The following is a 9,339-nucleotide window of genomic DNA, read 5'->3' on the forward strand; positions in this document are numbered from 1 at the left end:
TTACAGAAAATAATACGCATTTATTGTGCTTTTATAAGATCAAAAAGTCAGAGTCGGATGTTCATTACAGAGAGAAACCATGATCCAATGGTGTAAAAGCACGTTAGTTTAAGAGCAGAGTAACTTCTACAGACACACTGACCCTACATAAACACCGTTATAAACCTCTTCTCTGTGGTGAACTGTGATTATAAGGATATCACAAACAGCTCAGATACAGAGCTCCACAAATAAACCACAGAGAGAGCACCAACATACACCTGGTTTACATTATAACTAAACAAACAGAAATAATCTATCTTTAACAGTAGAGAGAGGGGTGCACCGTTCCCGGAGGTACTGCAATACCGGGTCGATGCGTGGAGTGGACGGAGGAAGCCCCTATTCCATCTCCCTGCTCCAAAAATCAATTTAATATATGGTCCCCGGGTAGGGGACGTATCAGATATTAAACTGAAAAGAACAGATTTTTTTTTATTTTTTTTATTAGAACCAGTTCCACACAATAATAAACGATACATCAAATCCAGCAAAACAAAACCAGTCCGTCCCTCTTAAATCCCACCCACTTACCACACATCAATATAAAACCCAAAACAATCAGATCCACAGTCACATTTCTTGTCATAACACAAACCACCTTACACAAAAATTAAATTCACAAAGAAAATTATCACAAATATGTCAGGAGACCAAAATGTTCAAATCCAACAGAATACAGAAATTTAAACGATCCCACCCCCATCACCTCACCGGTCTGGCCACCATGGGGCCCCCAGTACCGTGGTTCCCGAAAAGCCTCCCCCCTCCAAAACTCCCACTGCTACCCTCACAAAACCCTCCCCCCCTTGCTCCTCACCTTGCACCTTACGGAGCTTGGCCCTGAATAACCGGAATAGACGTGCCTGACTGACGCGTCGGGACAGGCTCCGAATGCCCTCGCACCTCACGCCCCAAAGAATGCACTTTGCCACCGAGACGGCCTGCCACAGAGGCCTTGCCATCCCTGGCCCCAAGTGCCCCAATCCGCTGCCATACAGCACAAGATCGTGGCCTATCGCTGCCCCCTCTTCAGCGGGCAACCACTCCGACACGTGTCTCCAGAAGAGGGCCGCGATGGGACATGACCACAATGCATGGTCAATGGTCTCCTCGCCCCCGCACCCACTTGGACACAGGGGCGTCCGAGTTGAGCCGTGCCTATAGAGCCTCTCCCTCACAGGGAGGCGCCCCAGCGCCCCCAACCAGTGCAGATCCTTGCTGGCCCCATCTAGCCACTTCGACTGAATCCTCGCCCAATCTACACCCGGCATGCGGGGCAGTGCCTCGCTCATGTGTTCTGCGCAGCAGTCCCTCCACTTCTTATACAGCCTACGGTGTTCCAGAACGAGACTGTCCACCAGGCACCACGGCTGGTCCCGGACGAATTCGACCGCCTTTTGGTAATGCCATGGGCGGTCGACCGACCACGGTGCCGTGCCTCTCCAGGGAATCACCGTTCGCAAAGTGAAACCCAGCCAAAACTTTGCAAACAGGGCCGATATATGTCCCTCCGACCCCCTGGTCAATCTCGCCGCAAAGGACATGAACAAGGCCATGGTCTTGAGGGGGGCACAAATCACACCTCTGCCCCCTTTCTCTCGATCCCTATACATTTGTACGCGGGCGACCTGCTCGTTCCTCCCTCCCCAAATGAACGTAAACACAAGGCGCTCTAGGTGCCGTCCTGTCACAAAGGGGACAGGGAAGACATAGGCAAGATGGTTCAATCTTGCCAACAGGTCGGCATTGACCGCAAGCACCCTCCCCAAAAGAGAGAGATCCCTCCGGTTCCAGCTTTCAGCCCTCGCCTGTACTTTCCCGAGGGCAATGTCCCAGTTCTTCTGGGAAAATCCGGATCTCTTCTCAGCCTCTCCACCACAGGCTCTAGGAACAGCACATAGAGCATCGGCGAGAGCGGGCACCCCTGCCTGACCCCCCCCCCCTTTCTGCTCGATCAACTCGGAAAGATGTCCGTTAATGGTGACACGGCTCACTGCCCCGGTATAAAGCAGTCGCACCATGGCAGTGAAAACCGGACCAAAGCCCATTCGTTCCAGGAGCGCAAACAGAAACGCGTGCGACACACGATCGAAGGCCTTCTCCTGGTCCAAATTCAGCAAAGCCAACGGTACCTGGCGTTGCGTCGCCCATGCCAAAGCATCTCTGACCAGCGCCAGGTTCAAACCACACGTCCGTCCGGGCACCCCACAAGTCTGGTCAGGGTGCACCACCGTGGCCATCACCCTTCTGAGGCGTAGGGCCAGTAACTTGGCAACGATCTTATAATCTGCCGTCAGCAACGTGATCGGCCGCCAGTTTGCCAAGTCCGCCCTGTCACCCTTCTTGTGTAGGAGGGCGATATGCCCGACTCTCGCTGACTGTGGAAGGAGCCCAGCCCCAAACGCCTCCCTGTAAACGGCCACCAGATCTGGGCCCACGAGGGGCCAAAAGGTCCGGTACCACTCCACAGGGAGACCGTCCCCTCCAGGAGCCACGCCTGTTGTCAGAGAGAACATAGCACTCTCCACCTCCTCTAGAGACACCTGCTCTTCCAACTCCACTACGCTTTCCCCAGGCAGTCTATCTGCCACAGAGTCCAGAAACACGGCTGCCAGTTCACCGCTCGATCCCCTTCGTTGGAAGAGGTCACAGTAGAAGGCACTAGCGCAGCCCAACATGTCCTCGGGCACAGTCAGTACCCGGGTACCATCACTCAAAGCCTCTATATAAGACCCTCGCTGCCGGCTTCTGACACTATTAAAAAGGAAGCGTGTAGGGCGCTCATCCAACTCAAGTGCCTGCCTACCCGCCTGAACAAAGTAGTTGCGGGCCTCCGCCTCAAAGTGAGCTCGTAGGGCTTCACTGGCATCCCTGAGCCGCCCACAATCTCCATCTTTCCAAGCCGAAGCAAGGACTCTTGACCACTGCCTGGCTCTTTCCACCCTCCTTCTTGCCATCTCCTGGCCCCACCAGCGGACCAGGGTGGCAACTCTCCTTTTCAGGTCCTCCCACCACTCACGCTGTGTGTCGTACAGCACCCGCAACCCTCGCCAACCTGTGTATAGATGGCGAAAAATCTCAACAAAGGCAGGGTCCTGCAAGATAGAACAGTTCAATCTCCAACAACCTCGTCCCCTTTGACAACCCTCAACTTCGATGCTGCCGAGCACCATGCAGTGGTCGGAGGCCCAAAAGGGCCTCAGAAAGCACGCGTGCACCTTCACCCTCTCCGGCACAAACAGGAGGTCGAGCCTAGATGTATCACCCCGCGAGTTCCTCCAAGTCCAGCCCGGGGAATGCGGATCGACCACCCTGTAAACGTCAACCAGGCCTGCTCCTGACATCGTATGGGCCAGCTCCACCCCCTCCACCCTCCGACTCTACATCCACATTAAAATCCCCCCCAACCAGCAATACTCTATTTGTGCAGAAAAGAGGCTCCAGCAGGCGGAAGAACCCCCGCCGTTGCCCTCCCCTACACGGTGCGTACACCCCTATAGCCCTGTACTTAATCCCCCTCCACTTCCCATCTACACAGACAATCCTCCCTGGCACTACCGAAACTACATTTTCCACCTCCCACTCAAAAGATTTGAACAGCACCCCCACTCCATCTCCCCTCCCCTCACCCACACCCCAAACGGCTGGACCGAGATCCCACCCTTTCGTGAACTCAACCACCTCCCACTCCGAGCTTAAATGGACTTCCTGCAAAAATAACAGATCAAAAGAAACTGAACGCAAACTCAAAAACACGGCTGTCCTTTTGAGAGGCTGCTTGATGCCCCGCACATTAAGTGATGCTATTCTAATCATCAACAAAAATTTTAGAAGAATCCGAACCAGTCAACACAATCTCAAGGCACTTTCCCCAAAACCAAGCCTTCCCCAAAAAAACCTCCCTCCACCCACCCTCACCAGCCAAACCTTCACTCCCCTCCCTCCCTCCCTCCCTCCCCACCTCCCCAAAATCCACAGTCCTCCTCACACCCCAACTGTTGCTCATTCCATTTTCCACTACCCATCTTATTCAATGGTATTACTATCCCCCTCCACCCCTGCCAGCCCCTGTTCTGACCCGTCTTGCCACAACTTGTGTCCACCCCTCCTCCTCCCTTGTCCCTCCATCCCGCTGTAAACAATCCTCCCCCAATGTATGTACAGCCCGCGCTCCCTCCACCTCAATCTCCCTTGTACCTATAATGTCCCCTGCGGTCAGGAGGTCTAACTCCCGTCCTCTCTCCAGACGTGACCTCTTTGTTCTTCTCTCCTCCGTCGCCCCCTCCGCCTCTGTGGTAGCTCCAGACCCGGAGAGTCTGCCGCCCTCCCCCATATCCTGCTCTGGATCTGATCCCACATCCTCCATGCCGTCCGAGAACTCCATTGAGGCCCAATCCGGTCGCACCAGGGTCGAGGCCTCCGCTACCCCTTCTGTCGCCTCCGCCTAACTTCCAAACAGCCCAGCCTCCAGCCCCAGACCGGGCCACGAAGCCTGTTCTTCCCCCGACGGCGCTCCCACGGCTGGCGTTACCTGGCCGGCTGTCAGCGACTCTCCCGGGGTCAGGTCCGAAGAACCTCCTTGCCAGATGGCCCTGCTACCTCCTCGCTCACTGGCCCGCTTGATGCCGCAGGCTCTGCTGCCCCTTCGGTGAACACCGCTTCCTCCCCCTTTTCCCGGGCACTTAAGGAAAAAAATTCCTCAGCAAAAAGACTAGCATAAGTCCCCTTTCTCGATGGGCACTGGCGATACAGGTGCTCCTCGCTACCACACAGACTGCAGGCCTTTGGCGCACCACACTCGGCCGCGAGGTGGTCCTCCGAACCACAGATGCGGCACCTCCGTCCAGGGCAGACCTCCTTTGCGTGGCCAAGGGCCCCACACTTCCAGCAGTACAACGGCTGGCCAGGGTAGTGGAGGAAGCCCCGGTTGGGACCGATGGAAAAATTCCCCGGAGGGTGGACCAGACCACCCGGAGCAGCCGGGTCCGTCTTCAACCTGACGAGAAACCTGCGCTTCCCGTTCCAGACGCCGAAGCGCCCCCGCAGCTTCTCCCCTGCTGAGACAGAAGAGCATTACCGTGCCAAAAAAAGCTCTGCGGCCAAAAAAAGCTCATCCGCCACAAAGGGGTTATAAACGTGCACAGTGATGGGGACCTCATCCATGGCGAACAACGGGACCAGCCGAAGACCACGAAGCACCTCCTCTTCCCTGAGCCGCGAGCACCGGTCGAAAAAGGTAGAGCAGTCAGTGAAGGCAGCGAAAGTGATGTCCAGGAACCCCGAAGAGCAAAAATCCTGCAGGCAAAGAACCTTGGAGGGAGCCATTCCGCTAAAGTCCCTGAGCAGCCGGAGCAAAATCCAATCCCAGCAAAATCGCTTCTTCACGTCCTCCGCAGCATCTCTGCAGAGCACCACCCGAACAGAATGACGAAGCCGCACCACTCGAGCCGGCTGACGTTCAGCTCCTCTCTCCATGGCTACACTTGATCTTAGCCAAAAGGCCGAGAAGCGATACCGAGAACAGCCAACAACAAACGGTGCCATTCTACAGAACTGTAAACCCGAGGACGGAAAATATCGTTCTCGCTTAATATTCTATAATAAACCAGTAGAAATCATGCTGAACATATTCATACTAAAATTAGCGGAGAAAATAGTGATTTAAGCGGCATTTAACAATGAAACAAAAGGGAAACGATAAAGAACGCGCGCGCACACACACAGTCCTATCAGATGCGAGCACACACAATCCTCCACACTACAAACTCACAATTTAGTCAGAAAGTAAGTTTCCAAGACAAACATTTAAACTGGATTAAAATCCTTCGATTGCAGCAACCAACACATTACAAATAATATGTAGGGATTTTAAAAAGATGTTCAAATTTACATGAGTTTAACAATACTGCCTCTCAGCGGTCAAATTTGGTATTGCAGGGGAAAAAATGTATACCTACAACTTGACCCTTAAATTGCCTACAACTTTGTACAACATTTTTAAAAAGTATTTCTTTGCTAGAAGAAGATAAATTACTGGCAAACGTTTTAATACATGCAATATAAATATACAGTAAGAGATCAGAATCACCAAACGTACTAAATACAATTTTAAGCAGAAATACTGATTTATAGTTATTACCTAAAAACACGTTTTATCGTGGTACTGAGGAGGAATATTTTTTTCCAGATAAACTCTCTCAACTATTCTAAGACATGGACAACATTTTCATCAGTCCTAAATTGACTAAAACTGAAAAGAAGCTCGTCTTTATAACTGCGCCACTCATCCGCCATTTTCACTCAGCCCTTCAGAGAGGCCTAATTATATACAAAGCTCTGCTTACCTTAATATCATTTACTCTGGACACACAATATTTCCCAACAAAATGCATTCAAGTGACACTTTGTGTTTTTAAATAAATAAATAAAACCTTTTTGTTCTTGTTTATCTTACACACACTGTCACGGGTATCTAACGGACAGTCTTGAGCCAGCAATCCAAACTCATGTGACGGTATAAAATTTCCAAACAAACTAATTTTAAACGCGTTTCAAATCATGAAAACAATTATAACACATTAAAGAAGTGAGCTTTGATTACTCCAAGTACTTGTCCGGTTAGGTGAAATGTAGGAAAATGTAATCTTTTACCGAAAATTGCAATCACCTGCAGCTGCAAAATCAGCAGTCAGATCTGCAGCAGCGCCACCTAGAGGTCTGATTCAAAACAGCGGGGCACAAATAAAGCGTCATCACATGGCCATACTGTGTTATTATTGACGATATAAGATTGTTTTAAATCGTTATTACAAATTAATACACATAGTTACAACCCCTGACGGTCCTAGAATACCCCTGTCCCGAACACTTTAACGTTTTCCATTGCTGTAATTTACTCAGATAGTTGTTAACTAGCTGATTAAGTGAATCAGGTGAAGTGGGAGCAGAGAAAACACTAAACTGGGTATAGTTCTGGACCTGTGTTGGGATCCTAGAAGATAATGAATTTGTTCCTATAGTCTGTCTCTCTGTCTGTTCTCTGCAAATGAATGTGTTAAATAGTTTCCTGCAGCAAATATATCTTTTAAAACAATATACTGATAACATATCACGGTGTGCATGAAGAGACCGACACATCATGTACCTGCTAATGCTTGAGCTAATATTGCCAATAAAGCAATAACAATGCTAAACAATTAACTTATTTTTGCAATACTGTGTCAACTGTAGCATTTGTAACTAAATACACATCTTTTATTGCCAAAGACACACATTACTCACACTTACAAAATGTAAATTGAACCAGAATCACAGTTCATATTTCTCATAATTAGACAGTAAGTAACTGACAAATATTACAATAGAAAAAAGAAATCCATAAAGAGTCGGATCAGCATTAATTCCCAAAACAGGAATGAAACTACAGTGAAACGAACAGAATCAAAGAGCCTTTTCTAACGGCATGTGCAGCACAACAGAACATAACCTATCGCCTTTTACAAGCCTCAAAAGAAGCCATCATACAAGCCATGTACAAACACTTTCAATCACTTGAATATAACAGTTGATTATCAGCCTATAGTTTACAAAATTGTAATTCATTTTACAGTTTTTGTGCTTGAATTGCATATCGTGTGACAACTCTTTCCTCTCATTTATTCCAGACACCACTAAACTAAACAGCAGCTACTATGTAGAAACCTTATATGTATCCTGATTTCATGCTAGGTGAGATTCTCCAAAAGCATGTAAACAGACCATTTTAATTACAATATAAACAACAAATTTATAACATATCAAAATGTGTCATAAAAAAAAAGCAGGGGAAATAAGCAATTTGGGTCAAACTCTGAATCCAGTGTCCATCACTATACTGTATAATAATCTGAAGGAAAATGCATAAACCATAAATCTTTTATTTTCATAGATCCTCTGGGATGGAAATATTTACAAAGTGATCAGAAATTAACTACATTGTCAAACCAAATACCCCCACAGACAAAATCTCCTTTAAACTACAAGAACACCCAGTTGCCACCTCTGTGAACACGATTTCTTCATATATTTCGTTTAGCAACATCACCTTGTTGTTTTTAGAAAATTTCTTTTACCCAATCACATTAAACTTGTGCCCATCCTCTGAATATTTGAATAGACATTGGTCAGTTTCCAGATAAGAACATTACTGTCTAACCCTGCACTGAAATCAAATGTTCGAGTGACGAGTAAAAGGCACGTCCTTATTACGTCAGGAAGTGATTGGTTAAAATAAATTATTTTAGCAACAACAAAGGGAAAAAAACAGGAAATATCCTAGCTGAAGAAATCACATTCACCTGACCTCTGGGTTGTGCTCTTTTTGACATGGTCATAGCACTATTGGTATTGATGTGCTCTTAGTGGGGTTTTTAGCATGTGTGTAATCACAGCGATGTCTCCAGACTGTGCATGGGACTTATTATTAAAAACAAACAGGTGGGACCTCGCACACTACTTTATTTGTTTGCTTGTTATATTTATCACTTTACCATTCAACTGTCTGCTAAGCCAGGTTTCTTTAGGCACCACCATGCTGTGCATAATGAATTTCCAATATAGAATTACTTAGCGTTTTTCAGGAAACAAACACTGTTTTTAAAGAGGGCTTCTTCCCCATCTTAGACTTTATAGTTCAGCTTCAACTGTTTGGTCTTGGCCCTGCTTTTTTATTTTCTGGGCACCATTTAATAAGAAAACAGTCAGCATTAAAGTTTATTCAGGGAAAGAAGGATGGGCTTTCCTATGCCTCCAGTAGGGTTGCTAAACCAGTCGACTGCCCTGGCCCATGCCGAAAATCTCCTTGTGGAATAGGGAATCTCCACACCGAGACGTCAGCAGTGTCTGGGAAAGCCGGTCCTGCCATTTGGACAATATGAAAATGCATCGTTCCAGTGGCTTGTTTCAAATGATGCCGGATACATGAAATAGTAATCATGTTACATTTAATACCGTTATAGTCGATGCATATTTATGACATGTTTAAAAAAATACCTGTACATTTGTGCAAAAACGTGGGTATGATCAGTGTTTAACTTTGCAAAATTTGTAAATCCCATTATTACAATCACAGATATATTAATGTTAACTGTACCAAGTTGATGTCCTGTATGTGATTGCAGCATACTTCACAAGCACAGAGCTGAGGTGACAAATATAAAAATGCAGTTACAGCGAGCCAGTCGGTGAAAGACTACCTTTTACTGAGTATACACAGAGCTTCCCATAAGTCTCCATTCTCCTCGGGGACAACATGGATAG

General features: G+C 47.6%; 1 pseudogene; it reads right to left on the reverse strand.

Moving 5' to 3' along the window:
* Positions 1-314: 314 nt before the first annotated feature.
* LOC131358725 (U2 spliceosomal RNA) lies at positions 315-517 on the reverse strand (annotated as a pseudogene).
* Positions 518-9,339: the final 8,822 nt, after the last annotated feature.

This window comes from Hemibagrus wyckioides, linkage group LG08, assembly GCF_019097595.1.
Source record: "Hemibagrus wyckioides isolate EC202008001 linkage group LG08, SWU_Hwy_1.0, whole genome shotgun sequence".
NCBI classification, from domain to species: Eukaryota; Metazoa; Chordata; class Actinopteri; order Siluriformes; family Bagridae; genus Hemibagrus; species Hemibagrus wyckioides.